Below are 22,871 nucleotides of genomic sequence, written 5' to 3'. Positions count from 1 at the left end.
ACCAAGTAGTTTTAGTGCCTGAACCTAAACAAGTAGAACAATCCACAACGTTTCACAATGTCTGTAAAGCTTCACCTTCATCCGAAAGAAAATACATTTTCCCTTTACATAATTGAGATTGCATTTTGTGTATTTGTAGGAGACAGCTGTCGAGAGTAAAGTGGCAAACACCATTAAAGAAAGAGAATTGTGGTGAGGAGAGGGCAGGAAGTGAGAGGTGGAAATAACCCACTAGACCTCCTAATCCTCCACTCAAAATCATGACAGACCATTTTATTGAAGGGGTTTAAAATGAACAGGTCTAAAAACGGACACTTCACTGTAAGATTGAATGCTTGTTTAGAATTATCCATATGATGCTTAGTGAAGGGAAATAAGAGCTGCCAGTTCTACATACACACCGTCTAAACCTGCTCTGAACTTTTGGATTAAGAAGCTTTTGGTGTTCTGTAATAGGGTTTAAAAGACTGATCTGCTTTGCTCTCACACATGAAAAATAGTCTTCCTTCAAGCTGTCTTAATGAAGATTATACACACTTATACCTGGGGGACCCAATACAACCTAACCCAATGGTACGTCTACACTACAGGCATCGAAAAATGCTTTCAACGCTTCGCCCATTCACTTGAATGGAGTGACGTAGAAGATTTTTAATCTTCGCCGAACTGCATTGTGGGGAGCATGGCATGGCTTTGCAAGCATCACGAGCATCTATGCTTGGCATCAGCCAATCAAATCCAGTTTATGCAAATCCCGCCAGTGCAAGCGCAGCCAATCAAACCGCGTGCAAGCTGGGAGAGCCAGACCGCAGTTCATTTCCTCATATTCCAAACGAGATATTTTACGGTAGGAAATCACCCGGTTCTTTACGACCAGAACTATTTACCGGGATACAAACCGGAGGAACCAGGCATGGAGGGAGGTGGCAGAGACAGTGGGTGAAACTGGTAGGTTTTCGCCTGTTTGGAGAGTTTATATCCAGTTTACTTCGTTTTAACATTGCTATTGCTTTGTATGTCAGGGGCGGGAGATTCATGTGATTGGTTGTTGGTCGCGTTGCTCGCAAAATATCGCCAAGCTTCAGACACGCCCACCTTCAAGATTTTTTGATGGCTGTAGTGTAGACGGGCCATTGCTGAATTAGCGACCATGCAGGATGCCCAAAATGTTAGAATTGTTGGAAGTTTACAGAAACTATCACAGTAAAATCAATCCTAATCTGCTAACCTGAAAAACATTTCACAACAAGACTTTTTGTCAAGGCTTAATACATTACTGGTGTCATGTTACTTCGGTTAAACCGAAAGATGGCAGATACAATAAGAGGATGTAGAGATGTTTAAATTGTCTATTGTTTTGACTTGTACTTGTTCTATGGTGTATGTGAGCTGTGCTGTGTGATTTGTTGTATGTTTTGTTTGTTTATTTGACTGTACAGCACTTGGTCTGGAGGTTTTAAAGTGCTTTCTAAATAATGTATTGTGTTGTATGTTAAGCAACGTAACCTTTAGTGAACAATCTACAAAACTATGGAAGTGTTTTAGCAACTGTGTTGATGAATGAACCAAAAAATCTAAAGTATAAAAATAAGAATAGCAAATAACAGATATGAAAAACAATTATTAGCTCCAAGACGCACATAGTCCTTTATCAATCAAACAAAAAAGCAGCAGTGGCTCTCGGCAATTTCCTCAAGCTAACAAGACATAAGTGGACTAGAGGGAGGTAACCTGCGTTATGCATCCTTACTTTTATATCAAACAATCTATATCATTTAAAAAATGTGATTTTATCAAAAATGTTACATCTGGCTGTTTCATATAAATTCCACATTAAAGTTCCCATCGTTTTGAATAAGAAATCCAAACAATGTCCAGGTAGAGGCTTTATTACCTGACATTATGCTCTGTTTTAACACTCTCTTATGACTTGTTCCCAGTCACAGCAGGCATCTCATTACATTGAAAAAGCTCTCAATAAGAAAAATAATCACTTTACACAACCCACCTATTACCAAACAGCAGGTTAACAGACACTGCCAACAAGTTATCTTGATTATCTTGCAGACCAAACTTGAAAAAGGTCTGAGAAGGTGAACATGTTTTCTCTCAGACTACAGTGATCATATAGTGATACCATTACACTGAAGCAGTATACATCCAACGTGAGGAGCGGATTGTAAAAACCACCACCAGAAACCAGCTTCGCTTCACCGGACACCTCCATAAGGGCCTCTGTGCACCAGTGCTGGGTCACAAGGTGTGTAAGTGATTTTCTCTGGTTATATTGGAAGTGAAAATATACTTTAGCTCTATGTCCCCTGAATATCAGCTCCTCCAGCCCACTTTAATCCCCACCCAGCCCCCAAGTAGCCCACTTTCTGAAGGAGATTGGCAGGGACACGAAGCAAAGGCAGTTAAACCACATGGCTGGTATGCAGAGGTGGGAAGTAGTGGAGTACAAAAATACTTCATTGCTGTACTTAAGTACATTTTTCTGGTATCAGTACTTTACTCCATTACTTATTTTTCTGACGACCTTTTAATTTGACTTCTAACATGTTGAACCCAAATACCTGTACTTTCTACTTCTCACATGTTGAACACAAATACCTGTACTTTCTACTTCTTACATGTTGAACACAAATACCTGTACTTTCTACTTCTTACATGTTGAACCCAAATACCTGTACTTTCTACTTCTTACATTTTGAACTCAAATACCTGTACTTTCTACTTCTTACATGTTGAACCCAAATACCTGTACTTTCTACTTCTTACATTTTGAACTCAAATACCTGTACTTTCTACTTCTTACATGTTGAACTCAAATACCTGTACTTTCTACTTCTTACATGTTGAACTCAAATACCTGTACTTTCTACTTCTTACATGTTGAACTCAAATACCTGTACTTTCTACTTCTAACATGTTGAACACAAATACCTGTACTTTCTACTTCTTACATGTTGAACCCAAATACCTGTACTTTCTACTTCTTACATGTTGAACTCAAATACCTGTACTTTCTACTTCTTACATGTTGAACCCAAATACCTGTACTTTCTACTTCTCTCATTTTCCAAACAGGCTGGTTCCTTTAGTCTGAATGTGTGTTTGGTGGCGTGATCATTATTATTTAGAGTCATTGCGTGCCTATTGATTTGAACACGATCCGTGTATCCATCATTTCCTGGTCTTCTCTAAAGAAGAGGGACCAATGGAAACGTTGTCATGTTGCCGTTGTTCAGCATGGAAACATTCATTAGCTAACAATGACATTATTGTTCTATTAATATAAAGGGAGGTCAGGTACTCTTTAAAACAGCTGCTAGTTATGGGTACTTTTTACTGAAGTACATTTCAAAGCCTCTTTACTTTTACTTGAGTGAAAAAGTTTAGTCAGTACTTCTACTTTTACCAGAGTATTTTTAAACATGAGTATCTGTACTTCTACTTGAGTAAAGGATGTGTGTACTTTTGCCATCTCTGCTGGTATGTATGTTATCTAAATGTAATTTTTACATCTCTCAATGTCCTCTTTTTGTTGCCATTAACACTCGAATGATAGTTGTAGTGATCATACGAAGTAACATCAGATTTGTTACACAGCTCAGTTGATAACAGACCGTTGCTAAGGAGAACAGACCGTTGCTAAGGAGGATCAAGGGACCACGTGCAGTCATCAATCTGCAGATTGAAGTCTGGTCATTTAAAAAAGATTCTCCATGAGGAAACACAGTGCAATACTTTTTGAACATTCATGTTTGTATCTGTGGAGAGCACACAACTCAAAATAATATTGCATGATATTTTTGAACATAAAAAAATGACTTGTCAAGAACACATATAAGTGGCTTCTATATTATCCACTTAAATGTAAATGTTAAAACTTCCAATTGTATAACAAAACCTCCTATAATCCTGTGGGTGTGATTGTAGAACTCTATACTTTGCATTGTGTTGAAATGCCACAGCCTTCAGCGCTGCAGGGTAGCCATCAACCATTATGGGATACTGCAAAAATGTGAATGCCAATGTTGTTGCCAGGGTAACAGAGTTTAAAATGAGTATACTGTGGAGATGCCATTATACAGTATCTAGGCCTACAGTGCTGTTCTCAATTGTGGAAAAAGTATAAAAGCTGACCTCAGATTCTCAAGACATATACACAGAGAAACAAGAACAGATACACAAAAGGCACAACTCAACAAATGTCCAGCAAAATAAACTGAATTTAAAATAACGTAACGTAATATGTCGTCTTCAAACGACACCCGCAAACCATCAAATTAACACACAGTTCCCAATTAAACCATGTGATTTGTTCAATGTCAAACACAAGTACAGATGCCTTATCCTCAGACACTTTTTCAGTGTACCAACTCCATATATTAAAACATATATATATAACCACAAACATACTGTTATACATAAAAAAACATATTCGATATAGAGACTTTTCGGAGTGGATAGTTGGACATCTACAGAAAGTAAGTGAAGTGAAAGAGACTTTATTTCATATTATCCTCTTCCTTATCTCGATATCCCTTGCTGGGACCGTGGCTCTAAATAAAAAATTATATAAATATATACATTTTTCTTGTATGTAAGCATATTTATTAGTTATATACTGTATGTGTATGTATTTATATTAATTAGTGTCTGTATATGTTTGTCTTGTGACACCCCTAAAGCCTCAGTCTATGCCTCAATCGGACCCCTCCGTTCTGTTCAAACACACACACACACACACACACACACACACACACACACACACACACACACACACAGACACACAGACACACACACACACAGACACACACACACACACACACACACACACACACACACACACAATACGACGCAAACTGTCTACACTTACTTCTTTCTATCAGTATTGCTTGGTCCCAGTTGGTGTCATTTGTCCTTGTCTTGCTTTATAAAATGTATTTTATGTAAAACTGCTTTTGTCTCCGGATGTCCTGTCATCGCTCAATAAAATAAGAAAAAAACAAAACCACAATCTGAGCGGACAGCAGGCCATGCACTTGCATCTGATTCAGGTGTGGTAGCTTGAGTTACATGTGGTAGCCATTATGTGTCAAATCCCAGTGTTAGAGCACGAACAATGGAGAAAGACTGTACCAGGTGCATTTTATATTGTTGTTATCAAGCTGCACGGTGCCTCTGTGGTCAGTTTTGTCTCCTCGCAGCAGGAGATTCAGACTCTCCACATCTCGTGTTTGTGCTCCAGTTTCCTGTAAAGGTCCAAAGCCGAGCAGAAACACTTTGAATTGACTGTATGTGTCTTTATGTGTGACGATGTCTTATTTAAAGCGTTTAGCTGCAGGATTCTTGCTCTTCTGAGTCCTCCTTATATAAAGCCCCTCATTTGAAGTGGCTTTATATAAAATGTTATGATGGCGTTACAGTATCAGAGGTGGGAAGTAATGGAGTACAAATACTTTGTTTCTGGTATCAGTACTTTACTCCACTACTTATTTTTCTGTCGACTATTTCCTTTGACTTCTTACATGTTGAACACAAATACCTGTACTTTCTACTTCTCACATGTTGAACACAAATACCTGTACTTTCTACTTCTTACATTTTGAACTCTAATACCTGTACTTTCTACTTCTTACATGTTGAACACAAATACCTGTACTTTCTACTTCTTACATGTTGAACTCAAATACCTGTACTTTCTACTTCTTACATGTTGAACACAAATACCTGTACTTTCTACTTCTTACATGTTGAACACAAATACATGTACTTTCTACTTCTCACATGTTGAACACAAATACCTGTACTTTCTACTTCTTACATGTTGAACACAAATACCTGTACTTTCTACTTCTTACATGTTGAACACAAATACCTGTACTTTGTACTTCTTACATGTTGAACACAAATACATGTACTTTCTACTTCTCACATGTTGAACACAAATACCTGTACTTTCTACTTCTTACATGTTGAACACAAATACCTGTACTTTCTACTTCTTACATGTTGAACACAAATACCTGTACTTTCTACTTCTTACATGTTGAACACAAATACCTGTACTTTGTACTTCTTACATGTTGAACTCAAATACCTGTACTTTCTACTTCTTACATGTTGAACACAAATACCTGTACTTTCTACTTCTTACATGTTGAACTCAAATACCTGTACTTTGTACTTCTTACATTTTGAACTCAAATACCTGTACTTTGTACTTCTTACATTTTGAACTCAAATACCTGAACTTTCTACTTCTTACATGTTGAACTCAAATACCTGTACTTTCTACTTCTTACATGTTGAACACAAATACCTGTACTTTCTACTTCTTACATGTTGAACACAAATACCTGTACTTTCTACTTCTTACATGTTGAACCCAAATACCTGTACTTTCTACTTCTTACATGTTGAACTCAAATACCTGTATTTTCTACTTCTCACATTTCCAAACAGGCTGGTTCCTTTAGTCTGAATGTGTGTTTGGTGGCGTGATCATTATTATTTAGAGTCATTGCGTGCCTATTGATTTGAACACGATCCGTGTATCCATCACTTCCTGGTCTTCTCTAAAGAAGAGGGACCAATGGAAACGTTGTCATGTTGCCGTTGTTCACCATGGAAACATTCATTAGCTTACAATCACATTATTGTTCTATTAATATAAAGGGAGGTCAGGTACTCTTTAAAACAGCTGCTAGTTATGGGTACTTTTTACTGAAGTACAAACAGGAGTATCTGTACTTCTCCTTGAGTAAAGGATGTGTGTACTTTTGCCCTCTCTGCGTTACCTACCCGTTACACAGTGTGGGCTTTAGGGGATGTTCATTCATCTTTCAAAAATTATTAAATTGCACTTTTAATATAAAAGAACAAGTGCAAAAGTGGAGGATTTGAAATAGCTTAGTCTAAAGTGTTTGGTGGTTTTTGTCAAACAATATATTTATTGAGTGTCTTATAACAAATGAGGAAATACCAAAGATCAATCTATTGATTATTTAATACGATAAAATGTGAATTTAAAGGTTTTATAATTGTATTTTTATTACTGTAGGAAACTAGAAGGAAAGACAAGAATAAAATACAACAGAAACTCACGATCAATCCCTAAAAATAAATACATTTTAAAAAGTATTGTTGTCAAGATATAATTGATACATTCAGCACTGCAGGGTTTCTGTTTGGCAGAAGCACAGATTATACTTAATGATCCTAATAAAGCATGCTGACCTGAGGGTGTTCACATCTACTGAACATCAACGTGAAGCCAAACAGAGCAAATGTGTGGTATCTTACGGAGGAGACGATCATTACATACTCATAAATAACAGGACGATAAACCCTGAACTCTAGAAACCCGGAAACTGTAATAATGTATTGGGTCTTATGAATTATTCTTATTCATCAAATTCCTCCCAAAAGTGAAAATGATTAAACTTTACTCGTGCAGCTGCAGCAGAGTCCACAAAGTCCATGAGCTCTTTTTATTTATTTTTCATGAAGAACATGTACTTGATATTGCTGGTGTGACCGGCCATTGGCCTTTCAAACATGCACTTTCTTTGGAACTAGCATTAATTGCCGGGATGCTCGTTTTATTATGTGTGTATTTCCCATTGAAATGTCTCTGTTTTGTGTGTGTGCAAATCGACTGGCATAATTCCTTTGCATAAACAATAATGGCTTTTATCTTGAAATGAATATTTAATGTATGATATATAGCACAGGGCTTACTATTTCTAGGTTTAATTCAGCCTTGCAGATTTAAGTTATCATTGTGCTACCAAATGATGTGCAGTACAATATGACTGAGTGTGCTAGATACTGCACCCTGCCATGTGTTATGAGCTACAGTAAACACACTTTAACACATTACACACAGCACACTTTCTAAAACTAATAGCCTATCTATAAACCTTAAATTACCCTATTAGTTTTGCAGCATGTGATTGTAGCCTCAAGTTAGAATAACAAAACTATCTCCAAATGTATGCAATATGGCTGTGGATTTGAGTTAAACAAAGTATCGTATTATAGTGTGGTGTAGGCTTTTGTGCATTTAAATGGTCTGCATAGGCTACAATCCCCGTGTTCCCACCAGAGGGAGTTTCTCTCCTCCCCCATTGGACTCCTTTGTTTACTTCTGAAAAATAGTGACATCCGTATGTAACACTCCAGAGGTTTCTCAATACTCAAGTTTCCCCTCCTCGACTCCTCGACTCCTCGGTCCTCCGGTAGTGACCCGGAAATGAATTTCAGCGCGCCATGTTGAAGGACATCTCATTTCTTTAAATGTACATCGAGGACCGAGCATCGAGCGTCGAGGAGGCTCTCTGGAGGAGCTATAACCGAGGATACACTGATGGGTCCTGGGCATTTCCGGGAACGGTGGAGGCGTGACGCATATGGTACCTACACCAGACTTATCTCAGCCAATGACAGCTCTGCATGTATTTGCTGTAGTTTAGTAGATATCTACAAACAAAGAGTCGATCTTTTTCTAACACCATTTAGTGCTTCACATAATAAAACACACAACGGCTGTAGCCTGATTATGCTTCAGGAGCTGTCGGTGTGTGTGGTAGCTACAGTGTAGGTGTGTGTGTGTGTGTGTGTGTGTGTGTGTGTGTGTGTGTGTGTGTGTGTGTGTGTGTGTGTGTGTGTGTGTGTGTGTGTGTGTGTGTGTGTGTGTGTGTGTGTGTGTGTGTGTGTGTGTGTGTGTGTGTGTGTGTGGTACAGTGTGTAGATGCGGCAGACAGACGGGTCTCAGTTGGTTTGGTGTCCTATGCACTTTTAATACTTGTAAATACAACTTTTGGCCCGTAATTTAAATTCCCCATTTCAGCGACCAGAGAGGGGGAGGGGGGGGGGGGGGGGGGGGATATCCAGTCTCTGATTGTGTTACGTTATTATGAGAGTGCTCTCATACTTGTTTGGTTCTGAAATTGTATATATTTATATAAATATATTTGTGTGTGTGTGTCCGCATCTGTATCCTGTTGGCTCACTATACCACACTGTCAATTAATCAAAGTAAATATATAAGTGGTCATGAACACATCTGTCCATCAAAGGGCTGCTGTTTCTCCTGTCATCATTAATGGACGTCTCTTTAAAATGACCGCTCAGAGGAGAGGAGTTCTCATTTTTCTAACCGCCTGCTGCTTCCCCTCCTCTCTCCTCGGTTCCCCTCCTCAGTCCTCCGCTCGCATCTCCTGTGGGCGGCACCAAGTCTCGAGGATAGGAGTCGAGGGTAGGAGCCGAGGAGGGGAAATTTGAGTATTGAGAAACCTCTTCCAACACAATGTAAGGGCGGGACATCTCTAAGCGTTGACCAATCACAACATCAGTGTATCTTCGATTATTGCTCCTCGAGAGAGCCTCCTCGACGCTCGGTCCTCGGTCATCGAAGTGCAGAAATGAGATGTCCTTCAACATGGCGCGCTGAAATTCATATCCGGGTCACTACCGGAGGACCGAGGATTCGAGGAGTCGAGGAGGGGAAATTAGTGAAATGAGAAAGGGCCACTGTTACGTGCTCCCCTCCTGGTGTTCTTTCTCCGTATTGCAGGCAAACCTTATCTGCCCCTGGCTCCGCCTCTGCCCAGGTGTTCCCAACTCCAGCTAATTAGGGGGGATAAAAGGAAGGCTGGAGGAGAACGATTGGCCTCTCTGAAACTCAGACCCATTCTGCTGCCTGACACAACATTCAGGAAACTGTAGTTAGGAGCTAGAGCTCCATTTGGTCAAGTCTTTTTGTTTATTCTTTTTAGCCTGGAGGACCTGGTAGTCCAGTTTTCGCGGCTTCATTTATTCCTTAGGTTATATACCTGACTTGTAGTTAGGGGGGAGGGGGGAGCATACTGATATACACCTGAACATCAGCAGGAGAGGACTCTTTAAAGTAGAGACACTACATACTAATATACACCTGAACATCAGCAGGAGAGGACTCTTTAAAGTAGAGACACTGATACACATCTGAACATCAGCAGGAGAGGACTCTTTAAAGTGGAGACACTGATACACACCTGAACATCAGCAGGAGAGGACTCTTTAAAGTAGAGACACTACATACTGATATACACCTGAACATCAGCAGGAGAGGACTCTTTAAAGTAGAGACACTACATACTAATATACACCTGAACATCAGCAGGAGAGGACTCTTTAAAGTAGAGACACTGATACACATCTGAACATCAGCAGGAGAGGACTCTTTAAAGTGGAGACACTGATACACACCTGAACATCAGCAGGAGAGGACTCTTTAAAGTAGAGACACTACATACTGATATACACCTGAACATCAGCAGGAGAGGACTCTTTAAAGTAGAGACACTACATACTGATACACATCTGAACATCAGCAGGAGAGGACTCTTTAAAGTAGAGACACTACATACTGATATACACCTGAACATCAGCAGGAGAGGACTCTTTAAAGTAGACACGATACATACTGATATAAACCTGAACATCAGCAGGAGAGAACTCTTTAAAGTAGATACACTGATACACACCTGAACATCAGCAGGAGAGGACTCTTTAAAGTAGACACGCTACATACTGATATAAACCTGAACATCAGCAGGAGAGAACTCTTTAAAGTAGATACACTGATACACACCTGAACATCAGCAGGAGAGAACTCTTTAAAGTAGATACACTGATATACACCTGAACATCAGCAGGAGAGGACTCTTTAAAGTAAAGTAACTACATACGTATATACACTTGAACATCAGCAGGAGAGGACTCATTAAAAGTAGAGACGCTACATACTGATATAAACCTGAACATCAGCAGGAGAGGACTCTTTAAAGTAGACACGATACATACTGATATAAACCTGAACATCAGCAGGAGAGAACTCTTTAAAGTAGATACACTGATACACACCTGATCATCAGCAGGAGAGGACTCTTTAAAGTAGAGACACTACATACTGATATACACCTGAACATCAGCAGGAGAGGACTCTTTAAAGTAGAGACACTACATATTGATATACACCTGAACATAAGCAGGAGAGAACTCTTTAAAGTAGAGACACTAATACACACCTGAACATCAGCAGGAGAGGACTCTTTAAAGTAGACACGCTACATACCGATATACACCTGAACATCAGCAGGAGAGGACTCTTTAAAGTAGAGACACTACATACTGATATAAACCTGAACATCAACAGGAGAGAACTCTTTAAAGTAGATACACTGATACACACCTGAACATCAGCAGGAGAGGACTCTTTAAAGTAGACACGCTACATACTGATATACACCTGAACATCAGCAGGAGAGGACTCTTTAAAGTAGAGACACTACATACTGATATACACCTGAACATCAGCAGGAGAGGACTCTTTAATGTAGAGACACTACATACTGATATACACTTGAACATCAGCAGGAGAGGACTCTTTAAAGTAGAGACACTACATACTGATATACACCTGAACATCAGCAGGAGAGGACTCTTTAAAGTAGAGACACTACATGCTGATATACACCTGAACATCAGCAGGAGAGGACTTTTTAAAGTAGAGACACTACATACTGATATACAACTGAACATCAGCAGGAGAGGACTCTTTAAAGTAGAGACACTACATACTGATATACACTTGAACATCAGCAGGAGAGGACTCTTTAAAGTAGAGACACTACATACTGATATACACCTGAACGTCAGCAGGAGAGGACTCTTTAAAGTAGAGACACTACATACTGATATACACCTGAACACCAGCAGGAGAGGACTCTTTAAAGTAGAGACACTACATACTGATATACACCTGAACATCAGCAGGAGAGGACTCTTTAAAGTAGAGACACTACATACTGATATACACATGAACATCAGCAGGAGAGGACTCTTTAAAGTAGAGACACTACATACTGATATACACCTGAACATCAGCAGGAGAGGACTCTTTAAAGTAGAGACACTACATACTGATATACACCTGAACATCAGCAGGAGAGAACTCTTTAAAGTAGAGAAATTACATACTGATGTACACCTGAACATCAGCAGGAGAGGACTCTTTAAAGTAGAGACACTACGTACTGATGTACACCTGAACATCAGCAGGAGAGGACTCTTTAAAATAGAGACACTACATACTGATATACACCTGAACATCAGCAGGAGAGGACTCTTTGAACATTAAAGCATGGAGACTTGTCACAGTATAGGCACTAAATACTTATATGAACCTCAAAATGAGCAGAATAGGGCCTCTTTAAAGCCTGTCAATCAAAACACCTGCCCCCGGACACACATTCTTGAACTCCTGATAGCCTCAGTAATTTCCATCCTCCCCAGTAAAACCATCTTGAAACACATTTCATTGGAACTTTGAAATGACTGTATTGATTGTTGTATTTCACCTCACAGAAACACGGCCTAAGGCCACACACCAGCATTTTTGGTGGAAATCCCCCTCCACTACGGTTTGTAAATCATAGTTTGTGATCAAATCTGGGTGAAATACATCCTTGAGTATAAAGTTTTTCTCAAAATAATTAGATATCATTGATTTTTATGTTGTATGAATTTTGTGTCAACAAAAACCAAAGTTGATTGACACATTACTTACAATTGTTCTGCTTTATTACTTGTTTTTGTCTTTTGTGATTGTTTTAAAGTATGTTTTCTCAAACAAGTGAATTTACATTTTATTCACAGAATATATATTTTTAATTATTAACTTTTTAATTCCCTCTATCTTTCTTTGTTGTCTACTACTACTATTCTTCTTAATTTATAAAATGTATGACCTTTTTTTGAAAATAAATCTAACATGCTGTCCTGTTACATATCTGTGTGCTTTTTATATATTCAAATCAATCAGTTAAAATAAAAAATCACATTAAAAATAATTACAGCAATGCGTATAAATGTGTAGTGTCTTTGTGAAATCAACGAATGTATTTCTTAAAGGTCCCGAGTCATGGCCATTTCTACTGATCATATTTCCATTGTTGAGGTCTACTAGAATAGATTTAAATTGTGCAATTTTCCAAACTCACATTGGTTTCTCATCCAGCATCTCTGTATAGTATGTGTATTCACTCTCTGTCCTAAACGGCTTGTTGGAGCTCCTGCTCCCCCTCCCTCCCTGTGAGCTGAGTGTGCTCTGATTGGTCGAGACGTGGCGAGGCTCGTTGCTGCGAGGAGCGGACAGGTTTCCAGGTCGGCGATACAGCGAGAACAAGCGAAACTCATCCTGAGCACACACACACTCACAGCCGAAGTAAAAACAATAAGTGTGGCTTGATATTGAGTTAGAAAAAGGTTTATAACGCTGTGAGGATGGGTCTGCAGAGAGCATTTCTCCACCATCCCAACTCGTCTATTACCAGCGTTCAGGGAGCTCTATGCAAGTCAATGGGACTCCCTGTTAGTTAGCCAAGGGATCCTGGTGTGGGAGGTGCTCCGTGGATTGGTCCATTTGGGCCAATCCGGTCATTTGTTGTTGATTTGGGTGTTCACACGTCACAGAACCCAGGAAGCAAACAATGGAAAAAGAGAAATCTCCGACGAGGCGTTCTGGGGCAGCATAGACAGGTCTTCTCTGTGTTAGAGTTTTACTCGCTACAGGGTGTACTTTGAGGGCTCTGCAGACCGTTTACATGCATAAAAACCTTCATAACACACAAGGGGACGGGTAACAACCGGAAAAGCATGACATGGGCCCTTTAAGACATAATGTTGTATTTGTTAGTATGTTGTCGACGTGTGTTTGCACTCAATGGTGAACACATGGGGGGGAAAAATACATTCTTATTAAAAAAACGTTTACTACCAGATGTTATGCTTTAATCTTACCAAATTACACGTTTCTAAAATAAGATAAAATCAAATGTACTTTATTAATCCCATATTGGGAAATGTTTTCATTACAACAGCATGTAAAACAAAGATTGCACATAATTAGGAGGAGCTCCAACAAGCCGTTTAGGACAGAGAGTGAATACACGTAGTTTACAGAGATGCTGAATGAGAAACCAATGTGAGTTTGGAAAATTGCACAATATAAATCTATTCTAGTAGACCTCAACAATGGAATTATGATCAGTATAAATGGCCATGACATGGGACCTTTTAAAACATTTGATTTTATTACATAGTTTAATGAAAAATCTGAAAGACAAATTGCGCAGGGTTGAGTGAAACATAAATAAACACCAGATGCATGAAAGAGAAGAACAGCAGAAGCGTTATTAGAGACAACATGTGGTTAAATGACTCCCAGAGGTTGCCATGTTGAGGATATCTGGCTGAGCACGTGACAACACACCTCTTTAGCGCTGCTGTTGCTTATGAATCTGTTCACATCTCACAGAAAGAAGCAGGGCATGCTCCGCTCCGCTGCACACAGAAATCACTCTCTCTCATAATAGCTCTGGGCAATTTCAGACCACACAGAATGACAAGGGAATCAATTTTCCTGGTTATGTTATAGATTGATTTTTTTCTTTTCGCCCTCTGGTCTTTTCAAAAGAAATAACTGAGATGTGTTATATGAATTATTAAGAAATCCTCACCAGCTACATACTGAGAATTACAACACTTTTTCTGAAACCCTAATGAATATTGTTATAATTATACATTCAGAAAGATCTTTTGCTGATCTTGCTGTACAAAAAGGTTGACAGTACGAGGAATCAGCAAATTATTCATGTGCACTGAATATTAAATAGCGAATAAATGTACTTTAATCCATCATAAAATTCAGTGTTAACTACAGGGAATAAAGAGGAGACGGTGAATGGAAGGATCTAGCCTGACCTCATGTGGAGGAAACAAGAACTGCAACACAGTCCATGAAGGAGGACAAATAATGCTCATTTTCAAAAAGGAATTGAAGCAAAAAGAACCATATTTGAAGAAGTGGGTAGGAAGTATAAAGTTGAATATCAAAATTTAAAATAATAAAGTGCTTAGTATTCATCCCCGAAGTACTAGTAAGGCTACTTGAAGGATTCCTGCATTATTACCCACTGTTGTTTTTGAAAGATACATATGGTTGAAGAAGTACTCAGATCTTGTACTTGAGTGAAAGTAGAAGTACTCACATATTGAATAAAAATAGAAGTACTCAGATCTTGAGTAAAAGTAGAAGTACTCAGATCTTGAGTAAAAATAGAAGTACTCAGATCTTGAGTAAAAGAAGAAGTACTCAAATCTTGTACTTGAGTGAAAGTAGAAGTACTCAGATCTTGAATAAAAATAGAAGTACTCAGATCTTGAGTAAAAGTAGAAGTACTCAGATCTTGAGTAAAAATAGAAGTACTCAGATCTTGAGTAAAAGTAGAAGTACTCAAATCTTGAGTAAAAATAGAAGTACTCAGATCTTGATTAAAAGTAGAAGTACTCAAATCTTGAGTAAAAATAGAAGTACTCAGATCTTGAGTAAAAGTAGAAGTACTCAGATCTTGAGTGAAAGTAGAAGTACTCAGATCTTGAATAAAAATAGAAGTACTCAGATCTTGAGTAAAAGTAGAAGTACTCAGATGAGGAGGTTCAATATGGACTCCAGGATACTCTGCAACTTCTACAGGTGCAGAGTATCCTGACTGGCTGCATCACGGCCTGGTACGGCAGCTGCAACGCCCTCAATCGTAAGGCTTTACAGAGGGTGGTGAAAACTGCACAGAACATTACCAGGACGGAGCTGCCATCCATGGAAGACCTTTACTCCCAGCAGCTCAGGAAGAAAGCCCTCAGGATTATAAAAGACCCCCATCCCCCCAGCCACAAACAGTTCAGTCTGCTGCTGTCTGGCAGGCGGTACCGCAGCATCCGGACTAAAACCACCAGATTCAGAGACAGTTTCGTCCCACAGGCAATAAGACTGTTAAACACCTGAACTGCTGAAACAACATCCATAACATTCATCTGCTACTTAGTCATTATTTATCTATTCCTCTTATATATCATTCCAATAACTTGCATATAGACTCTTATTGCACTATTTCAATATTTCACTTTTTTAAACTAGTTTTCTTTTTATATTTAGTATTTACTATTTACTTGCACTATATTTTTCTGTTTATCTGTGTTATTGTGTTCCACTGTTGGAGTAGCCTGTGACCTAAGATTTTCATCGGCATTACTACACTGTAGCTATGTTCGTATGACTAAATAAAGAACCTTGAACCTTGATCTTGTACTTGAGTTAAAGTAGAACTACTCAGATCTTGTACTTGAGTAAAAGTAGAACTACTCAGGTCTTGTACTTGAGTAAAAGTAGAACTACTCAGGTCTTGTACTTGAGTGAAAGTAGAAGTACTCAGATCTTGTACTTGAGTTAAAGTAGAAGTACTCAGATCTTGTACTTGAGTTAAAGTAGAAGTACTCAGATCTTGTACTTGAGTAAAAGTAGAAGTACTCAGATCTTGTACTTGAGTAAAAGTACAAGTACTCAGATCTTGTACTCTAGTTAAAGTAGAACTACTCAGATCTTGTACTTGAGTTAAAGTAGAAGTACTCAGATCTTGTACTTGAGTAAAAGTAAAAGTACTCAGATCTTGTACTTGAGGAAAAGTAGAACTTCTCAGATCTTGTACTTAGTAAAAGTAGAAGTACCAGAGTGTAGGAATACTCTGTTACAGTAAAAGTCCTGCATTCAAAATGTTCCTCAAGTAAAAGTAGAAAAGTATTATCATCAAAATATAGTGAAAGTAGAGACAGTAAAAGTAGTCATTGTGCAGATTGGTCCATTTCAGAATAATATATATGATGTGTTTTATAATGATTGATCATGAAATTGTTCTCAAAGCTGCTAAAGGTGCAGCTAGTTTGAATGACTTTGTATACTGCAGGGTAGCTTGTGGATTTACTCCAGGTGGAACTAAAGTCTGATTTAACACTTGATTATATTTCACATCATTTATCCAGATCTGTAAAGTAACTAAAGGGATTAAATACATGTAGTGGAGTAAAAGTGCACGATATACCTGTGAATTGTAGTGGAGTAAAAGTACACAGTGTATAGAATGGAAATACTAAAGTACAAGTCTCTCAATAGTGTACAGTACTTGAGTACATTTACAGAATTGGCTTAACTACAAAGCAGGTTAACACATAAGAGGAATTAGCTTTGGTATAAATGGTGCATACAGAGACACAGAAGGAACAACATGTAACTGAAATAGTACTTTTATAAAAAAACATATGAAGACAATTGTAACAAAATAAAAATGTAAGTGGAAAGATTTAAAAAGAGGCAGTGTGCAGGATTTTCAATAAAGGAATACGATATTTGTTTACAGGATGTGCATTTGAACAATATCTTCTTATTTATAACACAACTGCTGGGACTAAATATTAGTAGTGAAGTAAAGTTGGCTTTTTGATTACATCTTTCATTATAACCCACCACTGTAGCTTTTAAAAGGCAAATGTTTTGATTATAATTATTGATGCATTACTGGTTAATCAAAGCACCTTTTTATACTGCATGGTAGATGGTGGATTTACTCAAGGTTTAACTAAAGACTTATTTAAATGTTGAGTAACTAATGGTTTAACAGAAAATCAGTGGAGTAAAAAGTATAGTATTTACATCTGAATTGTAGTGGGGTAGAAGTACAAAGTAACTACACATTTAAATACTCAAGTTAAGTACAAGTACCTCAAAATTGGACCTAAGTATTGTACTTGAGTACCTTAATTTAGTTACTTTACACCTATGTACGTTTTTGTACCGCAGTTAATGGCTAAATGTTCAGTGTAAAATGTACAGCGATTCATTTCCTGTGTACCCAGGTCTCATTGTGGGCGGGACACTGTTGTCATGACAATGACGTCAATGTTGGTGTCGAGTAACCAAAGGTCAAAATAAAGACAAGTGAATGAAAACGGAAGGAAACTTAACAGGCTGCCCAGAATCCAACAGAACATCCACCGAATCTGCTCAAACTCCACAAGGATGCAAAAGAAGAAGCTGTCGACCGGATGTCTCTCCTGGAAATACCGTTTTTATTCGCCGGTAAGGAAAACACAGCAGTAGAAGGTTAGGGTCACAGAGAAGCTAACGGAAGCTAGCATCGAGCTAGCTAGCCTAGGTCGTTGGCTAACTAGGAGCTAATGCTAACTGTTAGCAAAGTACATTGTTTGCTTTGGCAGGCTGACAAGTTACTTTGAGCGGTTTGCTAGCGGTACACGCTCACTTACTGCATATGGGGTTTGTTATTCGAGGTTATATCTCTGTTTAAGTTAGCTTTGTAAGTGTTGCAGCCTGGATAGGACAAGTTAGCTGGCCTTGAAACAGTGGATGTGTCCCAGCTGTGTAACTTCATTAGAGTACAGTTATACAGTATACTGCAGTACTGTTACATAACTACGAACCTTACACATATGATATAGGTAAGGTCATTTATTTTAACCCACACTTAGCTAATAGTGGAAATAATAATGGATGTTAAACCAACATATTTGATGTATTGTGCTTTAGTTTGACATTTCATATGGTAATTGTGTTTGCACATGTAAATAATAAAGAAAACAGTCAGCCCTAGTTTTAGTGAACATGAATGTAAGTATATACTATATTCTATTTACTTTTTTCTTACCACTGGCAATGTGTGGTTTTATTTCTCAAGGTTACATTTCTGTTTAAGTAAGCTTTTTAAGTGTTGCAGTCAGGATAGGACACATTAAGTTAGCTGGCCTTCTGTATTACTTCATTAGAGTAGCGTGATACTGCAACACTATATAATAAATATGCACCTATGTTGTAGCTAAGGTCATTTATCCCATGCTTCAAGTGGATGTGTCACACCAAGCTAGCCTTTTCCACAAAGCCGTGCAAAAATAAACAAAGTAAAAAAAAAAATAAGCATAGAAATGTGTCACACTTGCTCATATGTTATCAGATGTAATACATTGTTGTCAGTGAGCTTGCATTTGAATATGTTCTGTGGATGTCATTGAGAGTCGGCCTGAGCATCCGTGTGATAACCCAGTTAGACGCGCACAGTTTGATGGAAATGAGGTCAGGCTAACTTCTCTTCCTGTGCTGTTTTCTTTTAGGAAAACACAAGACTGCAGATAACAATGCAATCAACGCTGGAATCTGGATTCACTCTGGATTATCTTCATTGTATAGTCAAATGGACATTTTCCATACACCTGCAGGTAGAAGCTTTTAGCATAGTTGATATCGTAGAAAAGATGAGGGAGGACCTTCAACTTATGAGTCCTGCTGACTAGGTTTATCATTACCGGTCAACTTGTTTGACTTGCTGTGCCTGAGGTTACACATCTACCAGGTAGTTTGGGGCTGTAAACATCCCCGACTGGAAGCTTTTTATCCACAGAGCTTTCAGTCCGATGTTTGCCGCTGCCGACTGCCTCCAGCTGCACAGAACTGGAAGAGCTGCTTCATTTCATTTTCTAGGAATGGTATAAGCAAGTTTTTGTGGCCTATATATATATCCTCAATATCCAGACTCAGTCCATGTAAACATCCTACACTCAGCTGTGAGAGGCTGAGGGAAGGTTGTTTACTTGGACTGGCTGGAAGTGACATGAAGCGATCTGATTGGAGGGCGTCCGCGTCAAGGTCGCACATCACGGTTTCATCTGTCTGGAACACGTAAAAGCCAGCACTTTTATTCTGCGTATTGTATTTTTTGTAAGCAATTGCTGTTGTCTAATTGTGTCTTTTTCTTATGTACTTCTAGTCATTTTTATTTAAAAATGTTGTTGTACATGTTGTGTATTAATCTCAATAAAAATGTGATCACAAAAAAAAAAGCGAGCCGTTTCCGTACAAGGTCAATAACCTCACTAAACGTATATTTTTGTACACTTTACCCCTTTTTTTGATGTAAAGCCAAGCTATTAAGGCTTAAGTATGACATTTCATATAGTAATCATATGTTTAAATGTAAATAATAAAGAAACCAATCATTAGCTACAGCTCTATAAAGAATAGTGTAAAGATAATAAACATGAATATAATTATAGACAATTCTAATAACTTTTTTTCTCTCGCCACCGGCTTGATAGGATGTGAAAACCCTGCCTTAGAGAGAATGTGTGTGGTTTGAAATGCTGTTGAATGTTGACGCTGACATTAAAACTACACAAGCCAGTTTAAAGATGTCATCACTGGTGTTGTCTTCTTCTTCTTTAGCTGATAGCAGGTGTGTGTTATTACTGCAAGCAGAGAAGGACATGGGGGTAACATGGAAGATTACACACACTAAGCTTCACCATCAAAGTTCCTGTTCCTGCTTCATGTCGACCTCTTAAACAATGATCAGAGAACTACATGTATCTACAGTACACGTACATATATTTACATAAAATATTTCAACTTCAACTAAAAATGTAGTTTATTGAATTCATATTTGATTTGCTTTTTATGTAACACTTTATAAATTGTTCACTTTTTTGCATTATTCAAAACATTCTTCATTTACACCACTAGATGTCAGACTAGTATTTCTATTCGATCTGGTATACTTTATAAATGCCATGCTTCCTTTGTATAATACAAATACTTTTATGTATGAAAATTATTGATTATTTCAAAAGCTTCATTATCATATGACTTTGATACTCCAAGTAAATGCAACATTGGATTAATACCCTGGACACACACCTTGTAATTGGAATTAAGTGCTTTATTTTATATGAGTAAAGTATTGGTCTGTATTAAACACTGGGTCATTGCAATAGTGTCATGTGACCCATTGACCTGTTATCCATATCAGATATAACTTCCCTCGACCACAATGGTAATGGTACTTAACCATTGTCCTTTTTTAACAAATATTGTTATCAACGGTATTTAAGATCTTTTTTTGTTTGTTGCAGCATTGTAGTGATGCACTGGACAAGTAGGTCACCCCTTTTTTTATTTGATTGTATTACTTTTTTAATTTCATATCAACATTATTATGAAATGTAACATATAGGTTTTCCTGTCACGTGACCGTGTCATTTCATTTCATTTCAAACCTTTATTTAGACAGATTGGTCCCTTGAGATCATCGATCTCATTTACAAGGGAGACCTGCATCATTTAGTTCCACATGAAACATAAAAACAACATACAAACAACAGAGGATATCATATTTACATATTCAACATTTACAAATACCCAGAGTGTCAGAAAGCATTTCATTTAGACATGCCTTAAATACATTCAAAGAAATAAAAGTGCTCAATTTCAATTTTGCCTGTAGACTGTTCCAAGCAAGTGGAGCTGCGCACATAAAAGCTGTCTTCCCTAAGACAGTCCTTACTCTTGGCACATCTAACAAGACTATATCCTGTGATCGCAGACAATAGCTGCTTGCAACTTTCTGCTTTATCAATGAACAGATATAATACGGGAGTTTGCCCAACATAGCTTTATAGATATAGATCAAACACTCACTCTCCCAGGAACAAGAAGGTCAAGGCCCCCTCTCGTTCTAGATCTAGGTCCCGATCCAAGTCACTCCAAATCAATACTGAATGGCATTACCTCACTGCGCAGTAGGGTGGTGCTTAAAATTGAAAGTCGGAAAGTTTAAGCTCCAACCCCCAGAATTCATTCTATTAGTCAAGAAAACTCTCCTGGTGAATGTTTTCCTCAATCTGCCAACATTTACCCCTCCTTCATCGACCTGGAAGTGTAGCCTCAGTGGCAGCACCGTGGCTGCTGGTGTGGCAGCCCAGGTCGATGAGGTAGGGGTACATGTTGGCAGATTGAGGAAAACATTCACCAGGAGAGTTTTCTTGACAATCATAACAAATTCCAGTGGTTGGAGCTTAAAATAAATGAATTTGAAAATGTACATGGCACTATAGGACCACCCTACTGCGCAGGACACACCTCGTAATTAAACATCGTTAGCCTTTTTACCAGGTTCCACATGTTTTGTCAGCAAACTTAAAATATAATTGTTGATGTTGAAGTAAATAGAGTGTGTCACGCTATTATAATTTGAATAGAGGTGCATTATTGAGGAAGATGAATTCACCATGTGTAACACACACAGACTGTCAGCAGATAGGCCCGGCTCCAGGATGAAATGACTGAGGGGGCTGTTAAAAAATCCGTGGGCGCGATTTTGTTTTCAAAACAACGAAAAATACTGGCAATGTAATTAATTGACACACCAAGCTTTTTTCCTTCTCACTGCTCAACAATCTCTTTGCTTCTTTATTTGTATTCCGGATTTACCCATCTCGTTCTGTTCGTTTCCTCCGGTCTTTAACGATAGAACGTTATTAGATGGCTGCACTTTGGTTAACAGACTAACATTGATTTCCTCAATGTATAAATTAACAGGCTCTGTAATGCCATAACCTTTTCTCCTCTATCCCTTAACTAGTCTTTCTATACAGATTTACTTACTTACTATCTACTCTATATCAGGATTAAAGAAAAACGAATCTGGTTGATTTTTTATTTCCAGGATTGAATGTTCAAACCAAGGCCTAAAACCTGGCATTTCATAACAAAGTGACTATAAACCAATCAATGTTCCAAAATCCGTCACTAGATGTCACTCATTGTACCAATACGGTTTATATAATTCATAACATATTATTATTATAGTAAAAGGGCTCGCTTTGGCAAAGTCCTGATCCACACAGGCAGCCCTAAATAATAATAATAATAATAAGTAACCATCATGTGTGGTGCTAGATGTCTGCCTTATTTTTTGTCGATTTCATATTGTTTTCACAGTGCTGTGAAAATTAATTTCCCCCTGGGGACAATAAATCTAATCTAAACTAATTTAATATTCAATCCCACACTTGGCGATTGAGAACTGTGCACACATTTATCTCGTGCCCTCATTGGTCATGTGCGCGTTCGTTGGAGGAGG

General features: G+C 38.2%; 1 long non-coding RNA gene across 1 annotated transcript; it reads left to right on the top strand.

The window, feature by feature from the left end:
- The first annotated feature begins 17,889 nt into the window (after nt 1-17,889).
- On the top strand, nt 17,890-20,141 carry LOC307022408. Its single transcript, XR_013803380.1, has 2 exons — nt 17,890-18,025; nt 19,069-20,141. It is a non-coding gene; the product is annotated as an uncharacterized lncRNA (long non-coding RNA).
- The last annotated feature ends 2,730 nt before the right edge of the window (nt 20,142-22,871 follow it).

This window comes from Notothenia rossii, assembly GCF_949606895.1.
Source record: "Notothenia rossii genome assembly, chromosome: 10".
Lineage (NCBI taxonomy): Eukaryota > Metazoa > Chordata > Actinopteri > Perciformes > Nototheniidae > Notothenia > Notothenia rossii.
This window is presented reverse-complemented; position numbering and strand designations above follow the sequence as displayed.